Source organism: Macrobrachium rosenbergii, chromosome 10 (genome assembly GCF_040412425.1).
Source record: "Macrobrachium rosenbergii isolate ZJJX-2024 chromosome 10, ASM4041242v1, whole genome shotgun sequence".
NCBI classification, from domain to species: domain Eukaryota; kingdom Metazoa; phylum Arthropoda; class Malacostraca; order Decapoda; family Palaemonidae; genus Macrobrachium; species Macrobrachium rosenbergii.
The window spans coordinates 75,268,286-75,279,062 of record NC_089750.1 but is presented as its reverse complement, the minus strand read 5'-3'; the positions used below and the strand labels follow the sequence as shown (position 1 = coordinate 75,279,062).

Here is a 10,777-nt window from a genome sequence, read left to right as displayed (position 1 = left end):
TTTTAGTCCACATGGACTGTATGAACAAAACACTGTCAAAAATAATGCATGGTTCTCATATCAATTTACTTTATAGAAATTAAGTGAAAGTGTAAAATATCTTGTATGCATATTTTTTTAATATTACAAACAAACTGCTGCACTGGAGGTATTACCTGGGCAAGTGTTGATAGAATTGGCTTTGTTGATAAGTTACTTTGCAAAAATGTTTCATATTTTTATTTCTTTAAAAGATATCTTCATGATTTCAAACAAATTATTAGATACTTATGAACAGTTACAATTTCTACAGGTGTAAAGGTCACGGGCTCTGAAGAGCATTTGCAAAAATCAGCCACTCCGTGGGTCTGAAAAACTAACAATTGCAAACAAAAATAGAGACCCATAATACAGCATCAGAGGACCTTTTTCACATTAATGGCATCAGTAACCATGTTATCTATGGTACCAGATGATTCTGACTTAGTCAGTACATTAAAATAGTGAAGGACAAACAATAGAAAGATCCAGTTTAACAAAATACTTATATTGTAAATGGTAAATACATGTTAACATTGCTGTGTTATTCCATTAATATGACTTTTGGAAGTAGTATACGCCTTCTTCATTGTATAACTAAGTATAATTCATATATCAAAGAAAGCTTAAAATATTCTCAATTTGTGCAGATATGAAAAAGTCACAAAACCGGACTCTTCCTACGATTTGGTTCGTTTTTGCACTTCCGGTGGAAATTCCTTAGGGAGGGAAGCAACACAGTTGACACAGAATCTTTTAGTATAGAAGACGCTGCAAGAAGCCTGACTGGCAAACAACACGTTTGCAAACAGCGCACGACGACCCAAGGAGCAAGAACGACTCTGCACCTGCACTCTGGAAAGGATCACGCAGCAAGTAACAGTCCTCCAGGAAAGTAACGCCCTTATGAAATGGGGGCTTGCAACCAAAGTAATGATAGATTTCTGAGAGGCCACATATTTCACAGGTAAAGTATTTATTTTCTTTATTATACTGGTCTTTAGAAGCCATGAATGTTTATATCTCAGCCCTTTTTCTAAAATTCATAAGCTTGAATGTCTTATACTAGCTGTGCCTATCATTTCAGCAAACAACAGAGTGCCTGCAAAAAAAAGAATAACAAAATTAAGTTAGATTTTATATTTTGTAAATCCCAGACCATTGCCCTAAACAGCCTTATGCCTTGGCATATCAAAGAAGATTCTGCTCTACTAGATATTAGAAGATTACACTGTATAGGCAACAACACTACATCTTACTCCCCATCTCAGTGAAGCTTCAATTTTGTTAAAGAATTTTCTGAATTCATATAAACATAACTGCCCTGCATAGGTCTGACCAAAAATAAGAGATAATTTTGCTTGATGAAATCTAAACACAAGTGCAACGGCCAAGGTATAGAGAATTTGGTACAGACATCAAGGCATAAGGAAATTAAACATGGCACCCAAGATGACCTATAATAACAGATAACAAGGCAGATATTCCAACAAATCAACACAAATAGAACATTACATGGGAAATTATACCAAGCACCCTCATCTACCCTGTAGTCTTTGTGAAGAAGGCATTATACTGTCTCACTGTCAAACACTTGCATTCACCAAAGCTGAAAGTTGGTAATATTGGTGATGACAGCTATATAAATTAATAAACCTAGTAAAGAATACTATCTAAAAATATACTGTGTATATCGATGATGATCAAGACTCTCTAAACTAGGCTGTTATTGCTGTCATAGCAACTGATTAATATCAAAATACTTCCAGCTTTTAATTAACAGTAAAATCTAAGCTGTAATCAAGCTCAATTATTGGTCTTATTAAGAAAGGAAGGGAGATATACTGCTTATTAGTCCCCAGGAACCTATATAACAAATATACTTATCACTAAACTACACCAGTAATACATTAAGAAATAGTGTTAACTGTTTTTAAGAAACTTGGTTTCACTAATAAAAACCTATTTCAGTACAGTAATTTTACAGATACTATCATGAAAAATCAAAAGTAGTGAGACAACCATGGCTGAAAAACCCTATCTCACCCCTTGAATCACCCACTTGCTTCCCCAGTAAAAGTGCAACTGTGGGTCTGTATCTGAGGGCAAGAATTGTTTTAAGGTCTTTTTATCCTTATAAAATATAAACCCAATATTTAAGTGGTGTTCACAAGCTTTTCCTAATAGAGGTGACCAACTCCCAGGAGCCTCAGCTGTCACAACCACTAGTCTTGTTAGTCATTCCTGATGAAGTGCATGAGTGTGTGTGCAGGTGTAAGATTTAATCAGACACTAATAGTGTGCGCAGTCTTTCCCTAATGTTATCACTAAAAATTTGTAACATTTTTTTTATTCTATAAGATTATATTCACTACAGCTTTCCTTGTAATATCTTTTATGTTGGACTTATAACACGCACTGTCAGGGCATTGCTAGAAAACTTGGGCATTTTTGGCAACACAGTTCAGCTTCACTGGACATCACAATAAAACCTGAAAGCATTTTAACAGCAAACTTTAGCCAAATTTATATAACAACCTGTGTAACCTTGCCCTAGCATCATTAGTTAGGCAACCACTAATTCCCATAATACAGGTGCTCCCCTACCCAAGGTTATTTCACAGGCTAGGACCGCACAGAAACTTTACCAATAAGAGTTTGGGTAAAACTGTAGAACAGCTCTGCAGAGACTGTTAACTTGGAAATTTATTTTTCTTATACTCTTAGTGTTGCTTATGAACGAGGTGATGTTTGTTTGTTGTCGGTCAATTATTATTAACCTCATATCTCTATTCAACATGGCTGGGAACCCTTTGGGAACATGGGGTTTTGGGTGGGGGAAAACGGGTGAAAGACTTGACTGTCATGCTGTCGTTACGGAATGGTCCTGTGCATGCACAAGCATTAGGGAGCCATATGTTCGCGAAGGGATTGGCTACGGAAATCAATTATAAAAGGAACCATAGTAACCTAACGTACCCTAACCTAACCTAACCGAGTAGGCCGCGTTACCCAGGGGGGGGACCACTTTTTACCAAAACTTCCCCTATAACACTTCACATGCGCTATAGCATTCCAGGATGGCCAGCATACAAAAACATAATCAGTTATGCGGTTAATTACAGCCGACGGACAAAATATACCGGTAAATTCTTGATAAGCAGCGAAAATACCATAGGAAAAGTCAATTTTAAGGGAAATACCCCGACACGTAGCTAATGCCTAGTTCTACCCCCATTTCTCCCATTAATTCCCTTTTGTGCTTTGGGTATGTCTCTCTATCACTGTTGGAGCTATTTAATGGTTTGCCCGTACCATAAACAATATTAAAATTACCAATATCAATAGCAGTAGTATAAGTAGTTATAGTGGTAGTATTTGTAATAGTAGTAGTAAAATGACTGAGCGTAACTATGAAACGGCCCCTCTTTACTGAGACTTTTATTTTATTGTGCTTAATTATTTTCGCTGTGATACCATATAGGATGCTTTTGATAAATTCCTTCAAATCTCTCTAGATTTTGGTTATTATTTCGTCATTATCTCCATGACAGAGTGGCTATTTTTAACGCACCTTTGAAAGGTGAACTTGATAGAATATGTGATTATTGTACAGGTAATTTATTTACATGGAAAGATTAAATATTTTGATGGATTATTGGGTGTGCTTATAGACCGTAACATTTCACAGAGACTGCTGAATCCATTGTGCAAATGACCTTTTAGAAAGATGGATGAGGGCAAATGTGGTATCCTGGTCTTACTTAGTCATAATGGGACCTTTGAGACAGTTGAGCAGGAACAGCTACTATATGGTTTAAAATCCAGTGGAACTGCTGATGAAGCTTAGGTCTATAAGTACTTGGAGGACTGTGTACACAGAACAAATGAATTTCCAATAGTAGGTAAGTAGTCTATATAATGAAGTTCTTTACGAGAACATTTGAGTTCATCCCTTTATGTTTCTACACGGAATAGTCTGTATTTAGATAGCTGTGTTTTTCTCTTTAATATCTCACTGATATATTGTTCGGTAATATTTTGCTCAAGACCATTATTGCATTTTGGACTTGAAATGCATATAATTGTCGTACATTATAAAGTGCGCATTAAACATTTCAGATATTCGTTTCAAGCGGTTATGCTGAGATATTGTTGATTAATGCGGGATATTGCTTATTAATGACATTTTTTTATATTGTAAAATATAGAAAAGGATGTATATTATGCATTACATTTGAGATAAAGTAGAAAATTTACTGAAAAATGTGAGATATTTACCATATTTACTTTGTTTATTTTTTTACGTGGATTGTAAACATAAAAATAAAAGACAGTGAATTTCTCACATTTTTTGTGTAAATATCTCCAGTCATCTCGTCTGTACTGCATCATACACACCCTTTTCTATATAGTTCAGTGAAAAATCTCATTAATATATCATATCTTCGTGCGCAGTTCTTCCCTAGAATAGTAATAAGGCTAGTGGACCCCGCTCTTATATCCTACAATTTGGGGGATCAGTTTGAAAGTGGGTTTTTTTGGGGGGGGGGTGTGGAGAGAAAACACAATAAATGAGTGAAACAAGAGGACGTTAACCCCGTTGGTAGTTATCATTCAGATTATTCTGACAGAATGACCAGAAGGAAGACATTTGCTAGAATAGTTCTAGATATCAAACTATTTGCCCACATGACAGAGATCTAGAAGAGTCTTCATCAAGGTATATTATTATTATTATTATTATTATTATTATTATTATTATTATTATTATTATTATTATTATTATTACCTAGGCCTCTCTCTCTCTCTCTCTCTCTCTCTCTCTCTCTCTCTCTCTCTCTCTCTCTCTCTCTCTCTCTCTCTCTCTCTATATATATATATATATATATATATATATATATATATATATATATATATATATATATATATATATATATATATATATATACATATACACACACACACAATTATATGTATGTAACCAATGCCCTGTAACTCATTTTACTTCCCCACAGTTGTAATTGACAGCCAGGCTGTGATCAACAGCTGAAGAAATAGATAATAAGAAAAGACTAATAAGAAGAGACTGAATGGAGTATAGAATTTTGGCCAAAGGCCAAGCGCTGGGACCTACAAGGAAAACCTGGCAGTTGCACTATTAAACCATTGTTAAGAGAGGATGGAAAGTAAGCTGGAAGAAAGAATATGAACGGTGGTACAGTAAAAGGAATGAAAGGGGTTGCAGCTGGGGGCGAAGGGACGCAGCAAAGAACCTTAAGTAGTGCCTACAGCGCACTGCATGAGGTTCGCTGACGGCACTACCCTTCGGGCCAGCCCTAGGAGAGCTGTTAATCAGCTCAGTGGTCTGGTAAAACTAAGGTATCTTAACTAAACCTCCCAACGGGGATAAGAAGAGATGGATGAACTGTTACCTTACCAGAAGCTGTTACTTTCTTTTAAATTTTCATTGATATCAGTGTTACAATAACGTTACGTTTTTTTACAGTGTGCGCTATTTACAAAATATTTACTAACTCATCTGTAAAGGAGGTATTTTATGTTGCAGCGTCATGATAAGACAATAAGAGAAGTAGAGTATTCAACTTGAAAGGAAGAAGAAGAAGTGTTGTTTATCAACTCTCAACTCCCTATTTCGTTTTCATTGATGTGGACTATTGTTTTTGTGTGAAGTGTGGGCACTCGAAATATGATTTTATGTCATTTTATTCGATAAATTCTAAGAATTATCAAAGGACAGACACCAAAATATGGTAGCCTACGTAAGAAGTTTGATTTTCTATAGAAGAGATCAGAAAAGAACCCGTCTTGTCCAGTGTTTGGGCCAGGCCTTGTTAGGCTGGGATTTACGCATGGTAAGTTTCTTGATAAGTTTTTTTCGGTAAAACTACAAGGTAACTCCACACGGACTGCCATTTTGTTGTTAGGGAATGGTTCCACGCATGCGCAAGTCATTAGGGAACCACATGTTCAAGAAGGGATTGGCTAAGGAAACCTATTATAAAAGGAACTATACTAACCTAACGTAACCCAGCAGGCCGTGTTACTTACCCCCTGGTGTAGGAGACTCCACTTTTTACCAAAACCTCCCCAATAGTCAAACACTGTGCATGTGCAATAGCATTCCAGAATATTAATTATGGATTAATTACAGGACTGCAAAAAAATAATGGTAAATTGTTAATAAGCAACCAAAATACTACAGGATAAGTCAGTTACCAAGGTAATACCTGATGTGGAGCAACCCCATAGTTCTATCATTTTTTTTTTTGTTTTTACCTTTTCATACTAAAATTTTTTTATTTCTTACCATTGTAGGGTAATATTGTTATACTTAAATACTTAGTAGTCTCCAGTGTAGATGTATGGGTCATGTGGTCTGACCCAGGCTACCCCTAGCTACTTCTGGATCGGGTGCAAATGCATGTAGGGTACACTATCAAGCACCCAGACCTACCATGTGGCCTAATAAGATGCGATCTCACTGTTCTCTCTTTCAGCAGGGGTGGAGAGCAGTAGAGCTGTATTCTGAACCCTTCATTTTATGGGACAGATTTTAGTTTCCCTCTGACTTGTCACCCTTCATAGGGGTCATACATGGTTCTCAGAAGTTTCCTAAACAAGCGAGATCTCAGGCACATCTCACTATCTTGACTGGTAACATGACATTTCTAGGTGAAAGTTCAATGTGACAGTTAGTTGAGAGACAACTGCCTGTAAGGATTGAGCCTCCTACATAAAAGACAATGGTTTGTATTTCCATAGGAACAGATAAAAATTTTTAAAAAATAATTTGGTTTTCATAGATATACAAACCAGAGCCATTTATTGTAATCCCACCTCAGCTGCCCTGCTTAGCAACATGTTTGTAGTGCAGGCTTGTGCTGAACGATATGTATATATGAAAGTTTGCTATTTTGTCCCCAGTTGCTGAGCCACTTTCCTTTTATTAATGATTCAGATGGTCAGTCTACTTACAAGCAGTTTTGTCAACCTAAGTTAGTTAGTTAGTTATAAATGATTTGTTTAACCAGACCTCTGAACTCTTTTAGGGTTCTTCTCGGGGTGGGAAAAAAAGGGGGGGGGGGAAGAGAACATAAAAAAATTAAGTAGTTAAATAAATAAATAATAAAAAAAGGGGGGAATAAAAAAAAAATCAAGAGGGAGAAACAAAAAAAAAAAATAAAAACAAAAAAGGAGGGGAAAAAGGAGGAAAGTTATATTTTAGTTATCAATTTAATTTTGTTTAAGAAGAGAATGATATTATTAATTTTAAAGTTATTACTTTCTGCTAGAATATCCTTTATTGATTTATTTTGTAAATAAGTATTTCTTTCATGATGCCATCTGGGATAGTCAATCAAGATATGTTTGATTGTTATTGGGATGTTACATCTTTCACAAGTTATTGGGTTTGTGTGCAGAGTTGACATCAGATGACCATGTGTGAGTCTGGAGTGTCCTATTCTGAGTCTTGTTAAAATAACCTCATTAATTCTTTGCTTTTGGGTAGAAGAATGCCACTTTTTAACTTTGTTCTTAATTTGTTTTAGTTTGTTTTGAGGGGGTATATTTGTCCAATCATTTTGCCAATCCCTATAAATTAAGGGTTTAACTGATGCTAGCCAGTCTGATATGGGGGCTTTCGTAGTAGTTGGGGGGATTGTACAAGCCAATTTAGCAGCTTTATCTGCTTTCTCATTACCCTCAATGCCTACATGGGCTGGGATCCAACAAATTTGAATTTGAAGGCCGTTTGTAATTAACTGATGTATTTCCCGTTGGATATTCTGGAAAAGGCGATTATTTGATTTAAATGATCCTATTGCTTCAATTGCACTTCTTGAGTTGCTCAATATGAGTGCTGAAGGAATTCCTTTTTTGTTATAATCTTGAGAGCCAATTGTATGGCTGTTAATTCGGCTGTAAATACTGATGATATTAGAGGAAGGCCCATTTGGATAGTTTTATCACTTGAATAGGCTGATGAGCCCACTCCAGCTTCATTTTTGGATCCGTGTAGATTATGAAGGGATTACCCTTCCGTCTTGTGTGTTCCATGGCATGTTGATGGTACATTTCTGTTGAACATATATTTCAGATATGATAAATGTGCATATTTTTTCCCTTTTTAGTGTCCATGGTGTGATCAGATTTATTTCTTGGGTAAATTTGGGTGTCATGTTATGTAAACTCAATAGATGATTAGTTTTTTTAGTAAATGAGTTTTGATTTGGGTTATTATTTAAGCTTCAGTCTTATATATCTCTACTTATTTCATGAAATGCTTGATTTTTTATTGTTACTGTTTCTTTGTATTTCTCATTTTGTTCCATGTTTCTAAGCAGTAGAGAAAGGAATACCATTGTGATACCTTCTTTCATGGCATGCTATTATTAGGCAAATGACCAGGGAAAATGGTGTATGTAGTGCATAGACTTCACGCAGAATTAATCCCACTTCATAATCCCGGCTTTTACAATCTGTATGAAAAGCTAACATAATGTTAGTGAATACAGTAAATGTGTTGGTGACAGGGCACTTAAATGTATTTGCCCATAATCTAGTTCTAAGTTCAAATCTGTATGTATATTTGTGATGGTTTGGCCTTGATACTTCCCCTTTGGTGAATTTGCTGTGATTTACTAACAAATCACCGATTTATTGGTGGTATTCTTCATTCCATAGAGAATATCACATTGTAGCAATATCCCATCTCCAAATTGACCCCCACTTATCTGGCCCATAGGTATTCGATTAATAAATAACCCACATTACCCAAGCCCTGAATGGTGAACAGCACTACAGTTTATTATATTAGTAGTTATTATCCAAAAAACATATTTTAAAGAAATGTCAGTCTTCAGGATTTCCTTGTTATTCACTAAATTCATTTTTCATGGGGGGGCATTATATTAAATATAATCAAATATAATCTCTAAGAACAAACTTTTTGAGGGTTACAAATGTTGACTGTGGTCTGGTAAAACTATTTATTAACAACTTGGTCTTAAAAAATGGAAAGGAAATTTCTACTATCCAGGAGTTGTCTTATTTTGCCCAAGGATCTGAGTAAATCATTGTTTCGAGAGCTGACTGCTCTTCTATAAGTAAAATCAAAATACTTATGTAAGGGACTGTAATAGGATTAAAAAGCATCTAAAAGTAATCAGTTGTATTGCATATTAATCAATATGGTTACAGAGCATAAGCAATAAACACATGGTGGCAATGTAATGCCTTCATAAACTTACATTGTGATTGTTTCCATGCATCACAGGCATAAGTACAGTACCAGAATTGAAAGACAAGATTTGCCACATAGACCAGACCAACAAGTAAAGATAAAATTTACCCTACTGGTACTTCAGGAGACCGGAATTTCTTTGTAATTAAAATAAGCACAGTAACTGATATGAACATATCCAACAGTAACAATTTCACATTAATCTGAACACCAAAAATGACAAATGAAGGCTGAAATTTAACATCTTCACCAACAATATAGTGCACTGTAAATGTTACAAGTAATCTGGTCCACCAGACATAAATGAAAGAAAATCTGGGATTTTTCTGTTCAATAAAGTGTATGAAAACAAACTAAATGAGGTACTCTTTTTCACCACTGCTACTCCATCTGGTCCCTTAAATTTAAATGAAAATTAATAACTAAATATTTAAGGTTATATTTTAGTGCCTACCTTAACATGACCAGAATACAGTTTAAGCTTGCTGAAAGAAGCTTTGTGTTGTGACTAGACACAAAATTAAAATATGCTGAAATCATAATGTAGCTTTTTTATATATCTTTGAATTTAGACAAGACATACCGTAAATCTTTATGAAAGCAAATCTCACTAAAATAATTTACTGAGCTTTCAAATGCAAAGTGTTCAGCGCTATACATGTTCATAATGTCACTTCTCTCAGCTGGAAAGTGAATATTAAAAAAAAATATACCACCTTCAAAGTATGTAAAATCAATTAAGTGACTGACATTACATGACCTTTCACATTTACCAGTACAGCTGCAAAATACATGAAACTTGAATCATTTTTTATAACTGCAGATGTCAAACGTTATTAATAGTAAAATCACTTGTAGGTACATAAGGAATGAGTTGTGATTTCCTACTAGTAGTAGGATGATGATGTTTCTTACTTCCTCTACCAGCGTGCAATAGTTTCTTGTCTCCCCTTATCCTGGGTACGGTGGAACCTCCAGTGGGAGTCCTAGGGTTTCTCAAACAGTAAACAGTATAGGCACTTGAGACATCTTCCTCCGAATTTTTATGCCATGCCATTTCATTGATTGATTTGGATTGTAATTTGATGAAACTCCAGATCAAACTGCATTGTCTGGTTGAATTGGCGATTTCTCAGTTTCCTTTTTGTTGGTTTCATCTCTGAACTGTTCTGCTAGCAAGAAATGCAGCTTTTTGTTTCAAGTTTGTGTTCAGCCTAGTCACAAGAACTATCTTTTGCTTGAGCACCACAGAATCTTAAAGAGTGACAATCCTTCTTGCAGACTGTCTTCTTGTGAAGTCAGAACAGGTTTTGTTACTTGTCTATATTCCAGATAAAATTTGGGATCAGTTTATGAAATCACAGTTGCACAAACTTCTTCAGGTCAAGAATGGAGAGGCCTCATCTCAGCATGCCCAGACCCTCAGGTGACATTACACTTCACGCTCTGTTCCATTGTACTCTGCTTTTTTTTTTTTTTTTTTTTTTTTGT

The 10,777-nt window shown here is 35.4% G+C and overlaps 1 long non-coding RNA gene across 1 annotated transcript; it reads right to left on the bottom strand.

The window, feature by feature from the left end:
• Positions 1-505: 505 nt before the first annotated feature.
• Positions 506-3,447, bottom strand: LOC136842907 (uncharacterized). The gene is made up of 2 exons (XR_010854373.1): positions 3,355-3,447; positions 506-1,120 (listed from the first exon to the last, which is right to left on the bottom strand). It is a non-coding gene; the product is annotated as an uncharacterized lncRNA (long non-coding RNA).
• Between the last annotated feature and the right edge of the window lie 7,330 nt (positions 3,448-10,777).